We start from the raw sequence: 22,553 nt of genomic DNA, 5'->3' as shown, positions 1-22,553 counted from the left end.
GACCAGGAAAAAGTATGCAGCTAATGAATTCTTTTTGAGAACCTTGCTTATTAGAAGTGGAAATAAAGAACAAAGACAACAAATTCGGAATGACAATAGAAGAGGAAGAGAAACCAACCACAAACTAAAATGTATCTATGCAAATGCACAGAGCATGGGAAAAAAAAACAAGGAGAATTGGAATTGCTAACACAAAAGAGATAAGATGTCATAGGCATCACTGAAACTTGGTGGGATGATACACATGACTGGAATACAAACCTTGAAGACTACAACTTATTTATTAGAAACGGGCTTAACAAGAGGGGAGGAGGTGTCGCATTGTATGTTAGGAAAGCGTATATCTCCACAGAGATCCAAGCTTCAGAGAATGGTAGCTCTGTGGAAACTGATTGTGTAACCTTAATACAAGGAGAGAATAACAGAAAGGATACTATTGTAGGTGTTTACTATAGCCCACCTGGACAGACTGAAGATATGGATGAACTGTTTTTACATCAGATGTGTTTGTTCTCAAAAAAAGTATGACATAGTAATCATGGAAGATTTTAACTATCCAGATATTTGTTGGGAATCTCTCTCAGGCAAAGTTCTTATCTTCTCTCGCTGACAACTTTATCATTCAAAAGATAGAAGAGAGAACAAGAGTAGCTGCAATCTTGGACCTAATTCTTACCATCAGGAAGGAAATGGTTAAGGAAATAAAGGTGGCTGGGAATTAAGGAGGCAGCAATGATGCTATCCTCGAATTTTGGATTACAAGAGGAGGAAGACCTGCGAGGACTCAGACTGGCTATGTGCACACTGTGCATTTTTGCGGCGCTTTTTTGTGTGCAGAAATGCACCAAAAAATGCTAGGTAATCCGTGTGCCAGCTAATGCAATGACAATCATGAAGTGCTGTGCACATGATCAGGAACTTTCCTGTCAGGATTGTCATTGCATTTAAATCTACAGCCTGTCAATTCTTTGTGCGTTTCTGCAGCGTTTCTGCAGCGTTTTTCAGTTATAGACTTGAACTGAGTCAGTCAAATCCACAGCAAAAACGCAGATATAAAAATATTTGCGGATTTGCTGCACATTTAACTGACTCAATTCAAATCAATGAGTCAAAAATGCTGCAAAAATGCACAAATAATTGCCCAGGGGATACTAAACCTTCCATCATCTGACGGCCGCTCCCGCTGCCGATAGCAGTAGCGGCTGAGGAAGAAGTAGTCTCCTCAGTCAGCATCTGTGCGCAGCGTAAAAAAAAAGAATAAAATAAATCAATATTAAAATAAAAAACACCTTATATTCAACTGACACCGTACCCCGAGTGTCCCATGGCGATCCGATCATCTGGAAATACACTGATGGGAGTACGATCGCTCCCAGCAGTGTATAGCACAGAGCTGCCACGAGTGAGGTCACTTGAGTTCATCAGCTGAAGATCAGCTGAGAGCTCCGGAGACCTCACTTACGGCATCGAGGCTGCGTGAGAAAATTCTGATGCAGTAAGTGAGGTCACCAGAGCTCTCAGCTGATCATCAGCTGATTGAACTCAGGTGACTTCACTCCTGCAGCACAGTGCTATACACTGACAGGAGTGATTACACTCCTGTCAGTGCATACAGTGCTGTCTTCTACAACAGTCAGACCAGTGATTGCTGATGTGGCTGCTGTAGAAGTGACTCGGATCATCGTGGGACTCTGTGGATTATGTCATCACGGCATACAGGTGAGGGATATGGTTGTTTTTTATTTTTGGTTTCTTACAGGAGACGAGGGCTTCGGGGATTGTGCGTTAGGTGAGTATACATTTTTTTTATCTTTAAATAAAAGATTAAAACCATGTGGAATTTTATTTAAAATAAAAGACTTTATTCTGGCAGTGTATTTAAAAGCCATCAAAAACCTTACTACGGGGTTAGTAATGGGGGTCGTCTTATAGACACCCTCCATTACTAACCTGGGCTTCATGTCAGCTGCCAATACAAGGCTGACATGAACCCCAACCGCATTACCCCACTTGCCACCACACCAGGGCAACTGGGAAGAGCGGAGGCTAAGCGCTAGATTTGACATATCTTATGGATGCAGCAGTTCTGGGGCCGCTGAGAGCTGATATTATTAGCCTTGGAGGGGGCTAGTATCCATGGCCCCTTCCCTGGCTATTAATATCAGCTCACAGCTGTCTGCCTAGCTTTTGTTGGTTAGATTTTAGAGGGGAACCCTATGTCAATTTTTTTTCTGGGGTCCCCCTGTAATCTAGCCAGTAAAGGCTAAGCAAACAGCTGTGGGCTGTTATTAATAGCCAGGGAACATTTTTGGCTAATGGTCCCTTCCCCGGCTACTAATATAAACTCCCAGTTGCTGATTTTCCCTCTACTGGTAATGTAAATGACGCGGGAACCCATGACATTTTTTTTATTTTAGGATATGTGCCCACAATCCGGACGCAGCAGCGCTTTGGACACAGCATATTTTTGCTGCGTTCTATTGAAAGCAGGTAACTTGACATGTGTTCACTGAATCATGTGGATTTACCGCATTCAATATATTCTAGTGGTCAAATTTCTGTTGTGGAGACTAGTGACTCTGCAAGTAAGTTTGACATGCTGTGGTCCTGAAAGACACGCTGCATGTCAGTGTCCGCGGGTGATACACAACCTTAGGTGCACGCATAGTGGACATGGGATTTCTAGAAATCCATCCACTATGCTGTAACATCTGGCCGCTGCAGGTTTGACGCTGCATAAACACGCATCTTCAAACCCACAGCATTTCCTGATCATGGGCACATACCCAAACTCACCAGCAGCATATCAATTTCAGCGTCTCCACTGCAGATTTTTACCGATTGAAATGTCATTACATGCGGTGGATCTGCATTGTATTGACAAAACAAGTGTGACATTAGAGCACAGCATTTTGGACGCAGTGAAAATATGCTGGGGACGTAGCGGCTAACCAAACAGCTGTGAGCTGTTATTAATAGCCAGGGAACATGTTGGCCTAATGGGCCTTTCCTAGGCTAAAAATAGCAGCTCCCAGCTGCCCCAGAAATGACATGAAAGGGAATTAATGCTAATGTGATTAGGGTTTATGGGATTAGGTTTCGCTGACACCAAGCCCTTTGTTTAGTGATAAAGAGGTGTTGACCAAACACCCTTATTACTAAACAAACCTGTAAGTAAGGAGTTAAATAAACACACACAGAGTAAAACACTTTATTTAAAATACAACAGACACATTCTTTAATCATTTAAATTAACCAAAATACTCACCCCAGGTCCGACGGCAATCCAAGGATTAAAGCGATGTCCCGGGTTATTTTTTTAAAACATCTTTATTTAGATCCAAAAAAGCATTCATTGCTGTGCAAAAACACATAAAAAAAAAAAGCATAAAAGCATCAAAATCGCGGCAATACGCGCAATTTTTCTGCAGCGTTTTTGCTGCCAAGAGATGCAGAAAATCAAATCCTGAACATGTGGACATACCCTAAGGTTGGACTTCAGAAAGGCAGATTTTAATGGACTCAGAAAGAGGGTAGGAAATTGCCCAATTGCTGGATGTTTTAAAGGACAGAAATGTCCAAGGATGGGAGATTTTGCTAAATTAAATTCTCACTGCACAATCGGTAACAATCCCGAAAAGAAAGATTGACTGGAAGCATTGAAAGAGACCAGGGTTGATGAGCACAGAACTTAAACACATGTTAAAAAGGAAAATAGATATTCAAGCCCTTTATACCTTTCCTTCAGATAACATTTTGGTGAACAACTGTCTTTCAAAGTACTTTGAAATATCTAATGGCACTAGGCAGGGATGCCCACTATCACATTGATTATCTTCCCTAACAATGGAACCCCTAGCAGAATTTGTTAGATCTAATTATTTAATGAAGGGAATCTCGACCAATAACAGACAATATAAAAGTAACCTTTTCGCCGATGACACTTTAAGCTCCTTAGATGACCCTTTAAGCTCCTTAAGAGAACTAACCAAGATAACAAATATCTTTTCACAGGTGTCCTACTATAAAATTAACCCTAAAAAATCTAAAATTTTGAGTTTTAATTTAGATGTAGAGTTAATTAAAGCTATTAAAACAGAATTTCCCTACTCCTGGGGAAATAATTCTATAAAATATTTAGAAATTAAAATAACTAACCCAAGATTCAATATAATAGAGGCTAATTTAACTAACATATACAAAGAAATACAAGATAATATAATGAATATTGAAAAGAATGAATCCTCATGGTTGGGTAAGATAATTCTATACAAGATGTACTTACATCCAAAATGACAGTATATTTTTAGAACTATCCCCCTTCTTTTTCCAGATAGCTGGTTAAACAGACTACAAAAGGAATTAATGGGACTCATCTGGAATCATAAACCAGACAGAATTTCAAAACAAATCTTAACTAAGCACAGAAAAAGGGGTGGAATAGGCCTAGCCAACCTTACTGCATACCATATAGCCAATTTGGCTATGCAAAGTAGACATTGTTTTTACAAACCAAAAAACTTCCTTGGCTTGAAATCGAATCCTCCACTAATGAGGTAGCAGTGTCGGCACGAATACTAGCCTATCTACTCAACCTTAAATAGTCTTCCATCACATCCCCTGATAGAATCCACAATCACAACATTACTATTACACAAAATTACTATTTTTCATAAAACTGACCCCACAGTTTGTTTAAGAATTCCTGTCCATTCCTAATGGAACATAATAATTACAGATCACCAATGTGGTGATATGGACTCAGGAACTCACTGTTTTTTCGGCTTATTATTATATTGGGGACTGATCTCACTTCTCTAGTGATATCTTTATAGGTGTATATGTTGTGATCATACTTATATTTATAGATCCGCCTACAGGCTACATGGATTATAAGAAACGTGATAAAGCTTGGGTTAACCAACTCGGGACAGTGTTTGGTGAGAAAACGACGGCTACAGTTAATGAGACACACGGTATAAAAGACTTGAAACTGAAAATTAAAGATTTATTAAAAAAGAGGATAAAAACGTGGTGGAACAAGGCCGCCCTTGAAAATTACCTTCATAAGGACATAATACCTAGGGGACTGCGCATCCAATTGTTCCCCACGTTGGATGTGGAAGATTCTACATTTACCAATAAATGGGAAGAGACTTTAACTAAATGTTCCCGTACATTATTGGAGCTGTTGATAGGGGCAGATAAGAGGTCATTAGACCTTTTGGAAACAGAAATTGAAGACGTACGTGGTAAAATTCAGGTAGCTTTGACAACGGATGAATATAAAATATTTGATCAGTCCCTGGAAGTTGATTTATCCAAGTGGGAACTAGAAATACAAGGTAATAAAACCAAAAAATACCAGAGAGACTTTGGTGATTATCAGTCCAAAAATATATATCGCTGGCATCAAAAACGCCACACAATTAGACAAAGAATTTCATCTATCTCTAACACCTCTACTACTTCGGAAGAAGAATGTGGAGAACGTTTTTTAGACAAACGACTAACCACAGTCGAAGATGGAACCACCACAAACCAGACAAGATTTCCCAGACCCCAAAATATAAAAGGCAGGAATCACCCATATTACTTCAGAGACAAGAAAACAAAGAAACCTTAAAGGTAATCAATTTATCTAAGCATCACTTATCAGATACACAGATTGAGGTCCTTAAAAAGGGCCTTTCTTTTGCACCGGTGGTGGGTTCCGACTATTTCACCCTTGTTAAAGATTTAGAGCTATTCGCTCGGAAGCTCATTTTTAAAAAATATTTTTGTCCTGATCTGACATCCTTTACAACGGATACCGAATTTCAGGCCCTTCATGACCTGGAATCATTGGCAGCTGAAAATGCACCACCTGACAATCCCCTTATGCCCACATCTCTATATCCACGGTCTCGGGCATTTCCACCCTTGTCCGCTTGTCCACCTGTGGAGATCTTTGTCAAATTGGTCAGGGAAGACTTTTCAAAGCTAGATTCTAGAATTACCCATGACAATCTCTCACGACCACTTAAGACAGCTATACGAGAATTGGAAAGTATGAAGGATATTGTGATTAAGAGAGCGGACAAGGGTGGCAATGTGGTCCTATGGCCAGTGGATATGTATGAGATGGAGGCTTTCAAACAATTAAATAGAAGAGACTGGTATAAAAAATTGGACACAATCCCCCTGTCTAAATTTAAACAACAACTTTCTGATTTACTTTTTGAGGGTGTTGCCTCATCCATCATTCCCCCAAAAATGGGAAAGGCACTCTTACCTGAATATCCCATCGTACCTACCTTCTATTTGCTCCCCAAAGTTCACAAAGACCCCCTGTGCCCACCGGGGAGACCCATAGTATCTGGCATAGGGGGTCTTTGTGAACCTGCCTGCCAATTTGTTGATTTTTATCTACAAAAATGTGTGGAAACCCTTCCATCATTTGTGAGGGATACTACCGATGTATTGAAGAGACTCGAAGGGATCGTCTTAGACGAGGATATGTGGCTTGTCACCTGCGACGTGGAGTCCCTTTATACGTCGATATGCCATGACCATGGGACTGAGGCCGCAAGATTTTATCTAAGCATGACTAATCTGGACTCAGATCTGATCACCTTTATTGTTTCTTTATTACAATTCGTTCTGACACATAACTTCTTTGTGTTCAAGGACCGCCCCTTCCTTCAGCTCCAGGGAACGGCGATGGGGGCATCTTGCGCGCCCTCATATGCCAACCTTTTCCTGGGGCTGTGGGAGAGGGACACGGTCCTTAGCACACCTGGTCATCAGAATGTGGTCTCATGGTCACGGTATATCGACGACATACTGTTTGTGTGGCAGGGCTCCGCGTCGCAGCTTGACATATTCCTTAATCAACTTAATAATAATGATATTAATATCAGGCTTACTTGGAAATATAGTCAAGTTCAAATTGACTTCCTTGATCTACCTATCATCAAGTCACCGGATGGTACCATAAGCACTGATATTTTTAGAAAAATAACATCAACCAATGCACTCTTGCATTTTGAATCATCACATCCACCCAATTTGAAGAAATCTATTCCAGTGGGCCAATATCTTAGAGCCCGTCGAATTTGTTCAGATGATTCATGTTTTTATAAGCAGGCAAGGGATCTGTCATATAGATTTCTACACAGGGGCTACAAATATCGAGACATTTGCAGAGGTTTTAATCGTGCAAAGGAAACTAACAGACAGGTCCTTCTTATGGGACAAGACAGAAAAAGACCATCTACAATGCATGTTCCACCAAGATTTATTACTACTTTTAACACAAACTGGAAAGATATACAAAGGATTCTATCCAAACATTGGCCAGTATTGCGGACAGACAGAAGTCTGCAATATGAACTCCCAAAATACCCATCTGTCACCTGGAGAAAATCACGTACATTGGGAGATATCCTTTGCAAGAGTCATTACGTACCACCCAAAAGTAAATTTCTGTTTGCTAGTCCAGGTCCTTCTTGGGGATGCCTTGCATGCAGAACTTGTTCGGCATGCAAGTACATCCTGAGGACCAAATCTTTTTCCAACTCTAAAAACAATAAAGTCTTTAAAATTGTTCATCATATTACATGCGAGACGGAAGCAGTGGTCTATTATATTAAATGCCCTTGCGGGCTTATATATATAGGTATGACCACTAGAGCACTAAAAATAAGAATACAGGAACACATTCGAGATATTAAAAATGCAATCAACTGTACTGAACCTCAGTCACTTAAAACAATCCCTAGGCACTTCTTTGAACGCCATAACTGCAGCCCTAAGGGTTTTGCGGCATGCGGCATTGATCGTGTCTATATGGGGATTAGAGGTGGAAACACTAAACAAAAACTTTTACAAAAAGAGACAAAATGGATGGTTACATTGGATACGCTAGCCCCCAATGGCCTTAATGAAGCTATCAGTTTCAAGCCTTTTCTTTAATGTCCTTGACTGCTTTTTCTTTATTTTAATTGCAGGTGCTTGGTATGTGTTTTTTAGATCTATGTTTGATTTTTTGTTTGCTGATTTTTCTTAGTCTTGGAAGTCTTCCTCGCCGTGACCTTCCATCCTGTAGCCATTTGAAGAACACAAGTTTAACTGCCTGCCTCTATTCTTCTGATTATGAATTCCCCAATGATCTATCTTCATATATATATTCAAGAAGATCTACTATCGTCTTATTTTTTGATGATTCAATTTTGATAATTTCTTTATTTGACATATATATCATGTCTTCTATCTTTACTATATTTATTTATATAGTGGTTTTCTATGTATATTATGTCTAGTCATGACATTTATTTCCGCTCAACATTTTATTTTATTCAAAGAATGGCTATTTTGACACCAGGATTTACATCTCTTGATATATGCACGCACCCCCCATGTGCACACTAATATACGTGTATGATCAAATAATTAATTTATACATACAATAATAATGACACTTTCATCATATGACGTTGATACGTGCATGGAGTGTCTATGTAGGATCTACGTATTTACGTGGATCCACATATAAGATTATATTTTCATGTAATCCCTGCGTTGGTGGATGTATATACATCATCGGACGACTGCACTCATAGATAGTTGTGAGATATATATAAAAAACTCTTGATTATTGCTATGATCATCCTCATACACACTGTGCTAGCACGTGCACTCTATATATGTGCATAGACTTCTTTATATATATATATGCGGGATTACATGTCTGTCTAAATGGTCATTCTATTTGGAAACTATGTTATTTTGGCATGGTTATTTGTGATGTAAAATCATGTATTCACTATTTATTTGCCACAACAAGGGAAAATATTGTATGTTATATCTAGACAACGCCATTCTTTCCCTCCACACAATATTATAGGTGCGGAAGGATTTTGCCTGGATAGATGAGAGTTCGATATATATTTCACGGTAATCAATATAGATAGTGGTGCAGGCATATATACACTTAAATATACTCACTTTTGGTACACTTCTCCTTTCATTTGGCGCAGACGCGCCTCGCACATGCGCTGCTCGTGCCGTGTGGCGTCGCTGGCCGGACGGGTTGCTGGGGCGACGGGGGGGATGACGTTTGTCCTCCTCCCCGTCATTCTTTGCGGACGCCGGCTGGCCGCGCCACGGGGCGGAGCAACATGACGAGTTGCGCGCCGATTCGCTGACGAGTTTCTCTATTCCCTTATATAGCACCTGCTTTTAATCTTTAAACCACGCCTCCTGACGAAGCCGGAAGGTGAAACGCGCGTCGAGGCTAGCGCACGGACCCCTAGCATACCTCTAACAACCGCACACCATGACACAAGGTATTTGTTACACCACGTATTGTCTTTACTGTCTCTGAGTCTGATTTATGACACTGAGAGACAGAATCAGGCTGTATACTATTTTCTTGTGGCGATCTACAAGATCAACTACCAGATGCCCCACAGCTCTATATGAGTACTAGGAAGTCCTACCTATATATATGGGATTCAATATGCCTCTGAAACTCTTTTACTGTTATAGATATTTGAGACTAGCATATGGACCCCTGACATCTTCTTTATGATATAAGACTATTCCTATATTATATATTGCTCTTGAGCTCTTATTGGGACATAGAAAAATAATAACGGAATGTGTGCAAACCCTTTGTGGCGATTTACCAAATTAATTACTAGCAATTATATGCAAGGGATCTAGTGTGTCTCTGTAATATTTTTACTGTAATGGACTTTTTCTATATATAATGTCATTTCAGTCCTCTTCTTTTTCTCATCTTAAACTTCTATATGATTTATTTCTATGTTGTATATTTATATCGTGCCTAATAAAAATTACTATTTTTCATAAAACTGACCCCACAGTTTGTTTAAGAATTCCTGTCCATTCCTAATGGAACATAATAATTATAGATCACCAATGTGGTGATATGGACTCAGGAACTCACTGTTTTTTCGGCTTATTATTATATTGGGGACTGATCTCACTTCTCTAGTGATATCTTTATAGGTGTATACACAACATGGAGAAGTCTTCTCAACAAATCTAAAGCATCTCTTACCGAGATACCTCTTAAAAATTTACAAATCTCTCTATTCTTCAAATTTTTATCCCCAGTTTCTCTTATAAAAAATGGGAGAAATTGGGAATAAACAACCTTTCACGCTTAATGAAAGAAAATAAGCCAAATTCTTTCATAAATTTCCAAGCACTAAAATGGAACTTCAAATTACCAGAAGAGGAATTTTACATACACTACCGTTCAAAAGTTTGGGGTCACCCAGACAATTTTGTGTTTTCCATGAAAACTCATACTTTTATTTATCAAATGAGTTTGAAAATGATTAGAAAATATCGTCCAGACATTGACAAGGTTAGAAATAATGATTTTTATTGGAAAGAATAATTCTTCTCCTTCAGAATTTGCTTTGGTCACAGAATGCTCCTTTGCAGCAATTCCAGCATTGCAGACCTTTTTCTAGCTGTTAATTTGCTGAGGTAATCTTGAGAAATTTCCCCCATGCTTCCTGAAGCCCCTCCACAAGTTGTATTGTCTTGATGGGCACTTTTTGCACCATACGGTCAAGCTGCTCCCACAACAGCTTAATGGGGTTGAGATCTGGTGACTGCGCTGGCCACTCCATTACAGATAGAATACCAGCTGCCTGCTTCTTCCCTATAGTTCATGTATAATTTGGAGGTGTGCTTTGGGTCATTGTTATGTTGTAGAATGAAATGTGCTCCAATCAAGCGCTGTCCACAGGGTATGGCATGGCGCTGCAAAATGGAGTGATAGCCTTCCATATTCAAAATCCCATTTACCTTGTACAAAACTCCCACTTTACCAGCACCAAAGTAACCCCAGACCATCACATTACCTCCACCATGCTTGACAGATGGCGTCAGGCACTCTTCCAGCATCTTTTCGGTTGTTCTGCGTCTCACAAATGTTCTTCTGTGTAATGCACACGCCCGGACTGACTGGCGTGTGCGTGTATATGTAGTGATTCCACTGGACCGTACCGGAGAGTGAATGCCTGGAGGGGCGTAACTAAGTATCCACCCGATCCGACCAAGGTCGCACGACGGCATACGACGCCAGTGCACCAAGGAGGAACTGAGCAGAGGGACCAGGTGCTACTCCAGGTCAGACTCCGGACACGGCTGTTGACCCACACCGGGGAATACAGGAACAGGCAGGTTAGGCTGGCACACAGACTGGTGGGTACAGGCAGATACGGCAGGTATGCAGACGGGTGGATGCTGGCAAGCACGACTGGTATGCAAACAGGGAGGTACTGGCAGGTACGACAGGTTGGAGCACAGAGTGGATAGGACCCAGTACAGACTGGGACTCAGGAACAGAACCGCATATGCGGTGGACAAACACAGCAGAGTGAGGCCGCCCGGAGCGGCGAGCAAGAGCAGAGCAAGACGAGACCGCCAGGAGCGGTGAGCGAGAGTAGAGCAGGACGAGACTGCCGGAGCAGTGAGCAAAGGGTCCGAGCAGAGCGAGACTGCCGGAGCAGTGAGCAAAGGGGCAGAGCAGAGGGAGACTGCCTGAGCAGTGAGCAAAGGGGCAGAGCAGAGCAAGACTGCCGGAGCAGTGAGCAAAGGGGCAGAGCAGAGCGAGGCTGCCGGAGCAGTGAGCAAAGGGGCAGAGCAGAGCGAGGCTGCCGGAGCAGTGAGCAAAGGGGCAGAGCAGAGCGAGGCTGCCGGAGCAGTGAGCAAAGGGGCAGAGCAGAGCGAGGCTGCCGGAGCGGTGAACAAGGCAGAGCAGGCAGAAACCGCCGGAGCGGCGAGCAAGGCAGGGCAGAGGGGACAGGGCTCTGTTCACACAGAACAGACAGGAAGGGAAAGGCAGAACCAGATACCCACAGGGTACTTGCAGTGAAGTAGCGAGTGGACCACAAACTCACAAACGGAAGTACAGTGACAACGAGCAGGAGTTAGGTACGAATTCAGACTCTGCAGAAAAAGGGAAGATATGGGCGTAGAGAGAAACGGGAAACAGGCTGGAAGATAGTTAGGGCAGGAACAGACACTGGGAAAAGACACAGACAACAGATCTAGGTATGCGGCCCCTAGAGGGCAGAAGGAACAGGCTAAAATACAGCCTCCAGGAAAGGCAGAAAGACAGCTGGCTAGAGTACACAGACAGGACACAGTTTAGACACGGGAACTGATACCGCAAGGCAGGAAACATAGACAGGACCTGGCACATCAGTGACTAGAAGCCAACTGACAGAGCAAGATGCTCAGGCATGGATTCCAAGGAGGAGCTGGTTTAAATACCAGGTGACAGACAGCAATAGGCTGAGGACGCATTAGGGGTGTGTCAGCAGCAGCTACAAGAAACAGGAAGTTCAGCGAGCGTCGCCCTAAGCAGCCAGAGCAGAGCAAAGCAGACAGTATGGAAAGAAACCAGAGTGGCAGTCTGGACTGGAAATCAAGTGCGCGCTCTTGCACAGTGGGAGATGGACCACTATGCAAGGACGCCGCCAGGTATGTTACATTCTGTGTGATCCAAACAACTCATACTTTGATTCGTCTGTCCATAAAACTTTTTTCCAATCTTCCTCTGTCCAATGTCTGTGTTCTTTTGCCCATATTAATCTTTTCCTTTTATTAGCCAGTCTCAGATATGGCTTTTTCTTTGCCCTGAAGGCCAGCATCCCGGAGTCGCCTCTTCACTGTAGACGTTGACACTGGCGTTTTGCGTGTACTGTGTAATGAAGCTGCCAGTTGAGGAGCTGTGAGGCGTCGATTTCTCACACTAGAGACTCTAATGTCCTTGTCTTGTTGCTCAGTTGTGCAGCACGGCTCCCACTTCTCTTTCTACTCTGGTTAGAGCCTGTTTGTGCTCTCCTCTGAAGGGAGTAGTACGCACCGTTGTAGGAAAGCTTCAGTTTCTTGGGAATTTCTCGCATGGCTGCAATAGCCTTCATTTCTAAGAACAAGAATAGACTGTCGAGATTCACATGAAAGTTCTCTTTTTCTGGCCATTTTGAGAGTTTCATAGAACAAACAAATGTAACGCTCCAGATTCTCAACTAGCTCAAAGGAAGGTCAATGTTATAGCTTCTCAAATCAGCCAAACCATTTTCAGCTGGGCTAACATACTTGTGCAAGGGTTTTCTAAACATCCATTAGCTTCTTACACAGTTAGCAAACACAATGCACCATTAAAACACTGGAGTGGTGGTTGTTGGAAATGGGCCTCTATACACCTATGTAGATATTGCAATAAAAACAAGACGTTTGCAGCTAGAATAGTCATTTACCACATTAACAATGTATAGAGGGTATTTCTGATTCATTTAATGTTAGCTTCATTGAAAAAAAATGTGCTTTTCTTTCAAAAATAATTAAATTTCTAAATGACCCCAAACTTTTGAACGGTAGTGTATTTCTCGAATTAAGGAAATACATGAGGAAACACATTAAATTTCCATTGGTGCTTCCAAAAGACATACTATTACTTACACAAAACCCAATACAAGCTAACCTATGGAAAACCAGAGAAATTTATTCAATAATAAATCTAGACTCTTTTTTCTCAAACCCTGCTTATGCCCAAAAATATGAAAGGGAATTAAATGCTCAATTTTCTGATGAAAAATGGCAAAAATCTATCGATCTTACATATTCTTCAACCATTAATGCCTCTTTGCAGGAGTCATTCTTCAAACTTATAACCACATGGTATTACACACCTTCTAGACTACATTTAGCATTTGCAAATTACTCAAATCTGTGTTGGAGAGAATGTGGGATGATAGCAAATATACATCATATATTTTGGGACTGCCCCAAAATGAAAAAACTTTGAAGTTTTTACACTTTAAAAAAAAAAATAACAGACATGGATAAACCAATGGAACCTCATCTTGTATTACTATCATTAGATATAGAGAATTTTCCACCTAAATTCAGATCTATTATTCTACATCTCTTTTTAGTAACAAAGAACCAACTAGCATCTAACTGGAAATCTTCCAATATCCAATCTATTGAAGAAATAATTGCTAAAGTTACAACTCATAACTCATTTGAACGAGCATATGTGGTAAGAAATAATACTCTGCAACAATACTGCAATAGATGGGATCTCTGGAACCAGGGGTGGATTAAGAGTAGCAAGGGCCCCGGGCAGTTTAGAAGGCGCGGGCCCCCCCCCACCTGATTTATCACATGACATGTCACATGATCCCCTGTGATAGATCATGTGATAGTTCACGGGAAATTAATTTGGCACAATATTAGTTGTGCAGCCTCATCTGAGAGCAGCACAATATAGGGGCAGATACCCTGATTCCAGCGATGTGTCACTTTTTCAGCTGCTTGTTGTCATTTTGAGAAAATCACCGTTTCATCTGCTGCAGATCTAGCAGCTCTCTGAATGCTGCGCTCTGGATAGCCCCGCCCACACCACTGATTGGCAGCTTTCTGCCCATGCTCAGTGTACACAGAAATCTACTGATCAGTGATGGGGGTGGGGTCCTACAGAACTTACTAGTCATCTAGTGATAATTACCTTCTGACAAATCAATGATTTTATCAAAACAACACTAAGCAGCCCAGTAAGTGACACATTACTGGAATCAGTGCCTCTAACCCTACATTATGCTGCTCTCAGATTAGGTGGCAAAAACCTGATGACAGATTCCCTTTAAAGGAGCTGTAAACACAAAAAAGTTTGTATTAAAAAAAATACAAGCCATTTGTGAAATTAACTTTTTTTCATTGTTAATTCACATTAGACTGTATCTTCAACACTTTTGTCAGCAGGTCTTATTACAGATTCTGAATAGGGCAGCTCTCTCCCTCTCCCTCAGAAGAAAGTCACAGCATGGTGAAAAAACGGGATCTTTTATGATTTTCTCATAATAAATAAAAAAGGACATGCAAGTCCTCCAAACTATTTTCCGTTTCTCTATAGGGGAGGTCCTAAATCTTTCTTGTTCTTTAGTTGATCACAAGTCAAAAAGGCAAAGCATTTACTATGAACTCGCCTAAAAAATATACACTTGGAGAGTAATGTCATCATCTGCATGTAAATATTCCTTGACTCTAAGGGCTCGCTCACACTGTCGTATAACACGGCCGAATGCTATGTGATGTTTTATCGGATAGGACTCGGCCCTATGTTATACTATGGGACAGTGCAGATCTGCGATTATTGGCATGAGAAAATAATCTCATTCGATATTCGGACCATGTGCACCCATACAAGTGTATGGGTGCACGTAAAACATTGGACTGCACTCGGATGTCATCCAAGTGCAGTCCGATGAACACTCACAGAGACTATGGAGAAGATAGAGAAATTAAATTCTCCATCTTCTCCATATCTGTGCTGCGAGAGAATCGGATCACACTCAGTTGAAGCTCTGACAGAGTTTGAGCCGAGTGTCATTAGCATAATTGGCCCTATTCTCTTGCATGAGAGAATATATGGCTTAGTGAGTGGACCCTAAAACTGAATAGTAGTGACGGACAGGCACCTCACAAGCGGGATCCATGTAGCTCTCAGATGTCATGTAGGTAGGGCTTCATTCCATGGGGTAGGGCTTAATTTCAAGGTATATAAAAAAATGGACTTCAAATAAAAATTAAATGAACATAAAAAGCACTAATGGAATTATTTTTTTTGTATTTATGTTTGCAGCCCCTTTAAAAACCCTTTGAGGACCAAGGCACATATATGTCCCATAGTTTTAAACTGGAAAAAAATTTGATTGAATAAAATTTAAGGTCCTCCAAGGTTTAAGTAGGTCATAAATTCATATGAATACTTCCTCATACAATTGCACATGCCAAAAGATGAAGAAGAACAGAATCAAAAATATGACATTAAGTGGAGCACTTACAGGTATTCAAGGTGAAAGAGACCAGCAAAGGCATCGTCTCGAATGACAGTAAATGAGTTAGAATTCAGCAAGCTGAAAATGAAGACAGCAGGTTAGAAGCGAACCAGACTTTATGGTGCTCAGAATTAGTCAAGCAGAATTTATTGACTGCTCTTGCAAAGCACTGAGACTCCCGCTGTGTATAGATGGCGCCTTGCGGCCTCCCGCTGTGTATAGATGGCTACGTGCGGCCTCCCGCTGTGTATAGATGGCTATGTGCGGCCTCCCGCTGTGTATAGATGGCTACGTGCGGCCTCCCGCTGTGCATAGATGGCTACGTGCGGCCTCCCACTGTGTATAGATGGCTATGTGCGGCCTCCCGCTGTGTATAGATGGCACCGTATAGATGGCTACGTGCGGCCTCCTGCTGAGGATACACACACACACACAAACAGACAGACATCACACACACATCTGCCCATACACACAGACATCACACACACACACACATCTGCCCACACACATACACACACACATCTGCCCACACACACACACATGCGCGCACACACACACACACACACACATACACACTCACCATCCCCCGGCTCCATTCCTCCTGCCTGCTCTGACTTCTCCGTTGCAGCAGTGCAGGCCGGGCGCGCACTGCGTGATGTCAGAGCTAGGAGACACGGCCGCGCACAGGGCCGTGTCTCCTAGCAGTGACGCGGCCGGGCCAGCACAGGGAAGTTAACTGCTGCAGTGCTGGCCCGGCCGATGAAGAAGTAGCGGCGGCCGCTGCTGGGGGAGCGGTCCGGGGCCCCCCTCCCGCCAAAGCTACCGGTATGTGCCACGGCGGCCCGCACATATAATGAGGGCAATCCGGCATTAGACACCCCGCCCGGAGCCGCGGGCCCCCTGCAGGCTCGGGGCCCCGGGCGGTAGCCCGGATTGCCCTCATTATAATCCGCCTATGTCTGGAACAAAAAGTTTCCTTCAAAGTCATTGCCGTTATTTTATGATAAACAGTAAGGTCGGAAACTTTACAGTTCTTAGATTAAACTATCTATGTTTTTTTTTCTATAGAAATACTTTAGCGGCCTCCTGCTGTGTATAGATGGCGCCTTGGGGCCTCCCGCTGTGTATAGATGGCTACGTGCGGCCTCCCGCTGTGTGTAGATGGCTACGTGCGGCCACCCGCTGTGTATAGATGGCGCCTTGCGGCCTCCCGCTGTTTATAGATGGCTACATGCGGCCTCCCGCTGTATATAGATGGCGCCGTGCGGCCTCCCGCTGTGTATAGATGGCGCCTTGCGGCCTCCCGCTGTGTATAGATGGCGCCGTGCGGCCTCCCGCTGTGTATAGATGGCTATGTGCGGCCTCCCGCTGTGTATAGATGGCTACGTGCGGCCTCCCGCTGTGTATAGATGGCTACGTGCGGCCTCCCGCTGTGTATAGATGGCAACGTATAGATGGCTACGTGAGGCCTCCTGCTGAGTATACGTGTATAGATGGCTACGTGCGGTCTCCTGCTGAGTATAGATGCCACACGGCGCCCCCCCCAGAGACAGCAGGAGGCCGCACAGCGCCATCTATACTCAGCGGGAGGCCGCACGTAGCCATCTATACACAGCGGGAGGCCGCACGGCGCCCCCCCAGAGACTCCTGCTGTGTATAGATGGCGCCATGCGGCCTCCCGCTGTGTATAGATGGCGCCGTGCGGCCTCCCGCTGTGTATAGATGGCGCCTTGCGGCCTCCCGCTGTGTATAGATGGCTACGTGCGGCCTCCCGCTGTGTATAGATGGCTACGTGCGGCCTCCCGCTGTGTATAGATGGCTACGTGCGGCCTCCCGCTGTGCATAGATGGCTACGTGTGGCCTCCCACTGTGTATAGATGGCTATGTGCGGCCTCCCGCTGTGTATAGATGGCACCGTATAGATGGCTACGTGCGGCCTCCTGCTGAGGATACACACACACACACAAACAGACAGACATCACACACACATCTGCCCATACACACAGACATCACACACACACACATCTGCCCACACACACACACACCTGCCCACACACACACACCTGCCCACACACACACACACATCTGCCCACACACACACACACCTGCCCACACACACACATACACATGCACACACACACATCTGCCCACACACACACACACACACATCTGCCCACACACACACACATGCGCGCACACACACACACATACACACTCACCATCCCCCGGCTCCATTCCTCCTGCCTGCTCTGACTTCTCCGTTGCAGCAGTGCAGGCCGGACGCGCACTGCGTGACGTCAGAGCTAGGAGACACGGCCGCGCACAGGGCCGTGTCTCCTAGCAGTGACGCGGCCGGGCCAGCACAGGGAAGTTAACTGCTGCAGTGCTGGCCCGGCCGATGAAGAAGTAGCGGCGGCCGCTGCTGGGGGAGCGGTCCGGGGCCCCCCTCCCGCCAAAGCTACCGGTATGTGCCGCGGCGGCCCGCACATATAATGAGGGCAATCCGGCATTAGACACCCCGCCCGGAGCCGCGGGCCCCCTGCAGGCTCGGGGCCCCGGGCGGTAGCCCGGATTGCCCTCATTATAATCCGCCTATGTCTGGAACAAAGAGTTTCCTTCAAAGTCATTGCCGTCATTTTATGATAAACAGTAAGGTCGGAAACTTTACAGTTCTTAGATTAAACTATCTATGGTTTTTTTTCTATAGAAATACTTTAGCGGCCTCCTGCTGTGTATAGATGGCGCCTTGCGGCCTCCCGCTGTGTATAGATGGCTACGTGCGGCCTCCCACTGTGTGTAGATGGCTACGTGCGGCCTCCCGCTGTGTATAGATGGCTACGTGCGGCCTCCCGCTGTGTATAGATGGCTACGTGCGGCCTACCGCTGTGCATAGATGGCTACGTGCGGCCTCCCGCTGTGTATAGATGGCTACGTGCGGCCTCCCGCTGTGTATAGATGGCACCGTATAGATGGCTATGTGCGGTCTCCTGCTGAGTATACGTGTATAGATGGCTACGTGCGGCCTCCTGCTGAGTATAGATGCCGCACGGCGCCCCCCCCAGAGACAGCAGGAGGCCGCACAGCACCATCTATACTCAGCGGGAGGCCGCACGTAGCCATCTATACACAGCGGGAGGCCGCACGGCGCCCCCCCAGAGACAGCAGGAAGCCGCACGGCGCCATCTATACTCAGCGGGGGGCCGCATGTAGCCATCTATACACAGCGGGGGGCGCACGTAGCCATCTATACACAGTGGGGGGCCGCACGGTGCCATCAATATACAGCGGGGGGCCGCACGGTGCCATCTATACACAGCGGGAGGCCGCACGGCGCCCCCCCCCCAGAGACAGCAGGAGGCCGCACGGCACCAACTATACTCAGCAGGAGGCCGCATGCAGTCACGCACACACACAAACATATACAGACACGCATAAACACATTTGAAACACAAAAATACATACAAACAGACATCACACAATGACATCTGCCCACACACGCATAAACACATTTGAAACACAAAAATACATACAAACAGACATCACACAATGACATCTGCCCACACACACACACACACACACACACAAACAGACAGACATCACACACACATCTGCCCACACACACAGACATCACACACACACATATCTGCCCACACACACACACACCTGCCCACACACACACCTGCCCACACACACACCTGCCCACACACACACACCTGCCCACACACACACATACACATGCACACACACACATCTGCCCCCACACACACACACACACACACACACACACACACACATCTGCCCACACACATGCGCGCACACACACACCATCCCCCGGCTCCATTCCTCCTGCCTGCTCTGACTTCTCCGTTGCAGCAGTGCAGGCCGGGCGCGCACTGCGTGACGTCAGAGCTAGGAGACACGGCCGCGCACAGGGCCGTGTCTCCTAGCAGTGACGCGGCCGGGCCAGCACAGGGAAGTTAACTGCTGCAGTGCTGGCCCGGCCGATGAAGAAGTAGCAGCGGCCGCTGCTGGGGGAGCGGTCCGGGGCCCCCCTTCCGCCACTGCTACCGGTATGTGCCGCGGCGGCCCGCACATATAATGAGGGCAATCCGGCATTAGACACCCCGCCCGGAGCCGCGGGCCCCCTGCAGGCTCGGGGCCCCGGGCGGTAGCCCGGATTGCCCTCATTATAATCCGCCTATGTCTGGAACAAAGAGTTTCCTTCAAAGTTATTGCCGTTATTTTATGATAAACAGTAAGGTTGGAAACTTTACAGTTCTTAGATTAAACCATCTATGTTTTTTTTCTATAGAAATACTTTAGCAATATTCATGTAATGATTATAGTACTCAAAAGCATTGTTTACTTTCTCATTATGCAAGTATTACTTCTTAGTGACTTATTTGTACTGTTTCTTTGGTTTATTCCCCACCTATTTCCTCCTATCTTTATCCCTGTTTTACCACCCCCCATTAACCTCCTCTCTTGTCTTGTATCCCTCCCAATATTAAAAATGTTGTAAAATCTCAATAAAATAAATAAAATAATTTGCCGAAAAAGGAAAAATAGAAATATATATCAAATGGAGAGAGAGGGCATATCTATAGAAGAATATAATGCTGTCTGCAGGGAATGCAGGGCAAGCGACAGAAGAGCTAAAACCAGTAATGAAGTGAAACTTGCAAGTGAGACCAAAAGCAATAAAAAAGGATTTTGGAGGTATTTAAAAAGCAAAAAGAAAAGTCAAAGATGCTATAGGATTTTTACAGAATGAAAAGGGTGAAGTGGTCAAAAATGTTGAGAAGCTGAACTTTTAAAATCCTATTTTGCATCCGTGTTCTCTAAGAAAGCGAATGTTACTTCAACTGATCTTCACTGTGCTATCAAAGGAATAAAAGAATCCACACTGTCTATAAACAGAGATGGTGAGGGAACACTTAGCTAATTTACATGAATTTAAATCTCCTAGTCCAGATGAATTATATCCCAGGGCACTGAAAGAGATAGCAGAGGAAACTGCAGAACCACTCGCCAGAATCTTTGAAGAATCCTGGAGAACAGGAGAAGTCCCAGAAGATTGGAGAAGAGCAAATGTTGTCCCTATCTTCAAAAAAGGAAATACCAATGAGCCCAGAAATTACAGGCCATTACTTCTATACCAGGAAAGATTTTTTGAACAAATTATTAAACAGCATTTATGTACCGTATTTTTCGGACCATAAGATGCACCGGACCATAAGATGCACCTAGGTTTTAGAGGAGGAAAATCGAAAAAAAATATAAGCAAAAAATGTGGTCACGATGCACTGTTAAGGGGGGGGGGGGAGGGGTCTACAGCTGACAATGGTATAGGGGTAATGTCCCCCAATTCTGATAATATCCCCCATCCTGGTATATATGCCCCCCTTCCTATTGTACGTGGCCCCCATCCCCATCCTGGTATGCATGGCACCCATCCATCCTGATATGCATGGTACTCCTCCATCCTGATATGCATGGCACCCCTTCATCCTGGTATGCATGACACCCCTCATCCTTATCCTGGTATGCATGGCACCCCTCATCCCTATCCTGGTATGCATGGTACAGCAATCCCTATCCTGGTATGCATGGTACCCCTCATCCCTATCCTGGTATGCATGGCACCCCTCATCCCTATCCTGGTAGGCATGGTACCCCTCATCGCTATCCTGGTATGCATGGCACCCCTCATTCCTATCCTGGTATGCATGGCACCCCTCATCCCTATCCTGGTATGCATGGTACCCCTCATGCCTATCCTAGTATGCATGGCACCCTCATTCCTATCCTAGTATGCATGGCACCCCTCATCCCTATGATGGTATGCATGACACCCCTCATCCCTATCCTGGTATGCATGGCCCCCTCATCCTTATCCTGGTATGCATGGCCCCTCATCCTTATACTGGTATGTATGATCCCCCTCATCCTTATACTAGTATGTATGATCCCCCTTATCCTTATCATGGTATGTATGGCCCCCTCATCCTTATCCTGGTATGTATGGCCCCCTTATCCTTATCCTGGTATGTATGATCCCCCTCATCCTTATACTGGTATGATCCCTTTCATCCTTATACTGGTATGTATGATCCCCCTCATACTTATCATGGTATGTATGGCCCCCTCATCCTTATCCTGTTATGTATGGCCGCCTCATCCTTATCCTGGCATGTATGGCCCCCTCATCCTTATACTGGTATGTATGATTCCCCTCATCCTTCTACTGGTATGTATGATCCCCCTCATCCTTATCCTGGTATGTATGGCCCCCTCATCCTTATCCTGGTATGTATGGCCCCCTCATCCTTATCCTGGTATGCATGGTCCACCTAATCCCCATCACGCTGCACAAAAAATAAACACTCCTACTTGCCTTTCTTCTCTCTTCTCTAGCGCTGCGTCCTGTCTGCCCACACTGATCTCGCCATCTGAGCTGCGCATGGCGTCACTGCCATGCGCGGCTCACAAGGAGAGATCAGCTGCCGGAAGTCACTGCTCCCCACGCCGGGACTTCATGCTTCTTAATGGCCAGCACACAGCGTAGCCGCAGCTCGGCTCCTGCTGCTGCCGGACGATCGAGTGTGCCCGCTATTAAAGGGCATGAATATTCACCCGCCCATGGGCGTGTAGAGGGGGTAAATATTCATGCCCTTT

The 22,553-nt window shown here is 44.7% G+C and overlaps 1 long non-coding RNA gene across 1 annotated transcript in view; it reads right to left on the bottom strand.

Moving 5' to 3' along the window:
- LOC141171850 (uncharacterized) overlaps positions 1 to 22,553 on the bottom strand; it is an 83,575-nt gene that overhangs the window by 26,953 nt on the left and 34,069 nt on the right. The window contains exon 2 of the long non-coding RNA XR_012252384.1: positions 15,882 to 15,953. This is a non-coding gene — a long non-coding RNA (uncharacterized lncRNA). The remainder of the gene's footprint in view (positions 1 to 15,881; positions 15,954 to 22,553) is intronic.

Source organism: Phyllobates terribilis, unplaced genomic scaffold (genome assembly GCF_046119375.1).
Source record: "Phyllobates terribilis strain yellow unplaced genomic scaffold, ASM4611937v1 Scaffold_12__6_contigs__length_324123572, whole genome shotgun sequence".
NCBI classification, from domain to species: Eukaryota; Metazoa; Chordata; class Amphibia; order Anura; family Dendrobatidae; genus Phyllobates; species Phyllobates terribilis.
The sequence above is the reverse complement of the archived record's forward strand: the minus strand, read 5'-3'. Positions and strand labels throughout refer to the sequence as shown.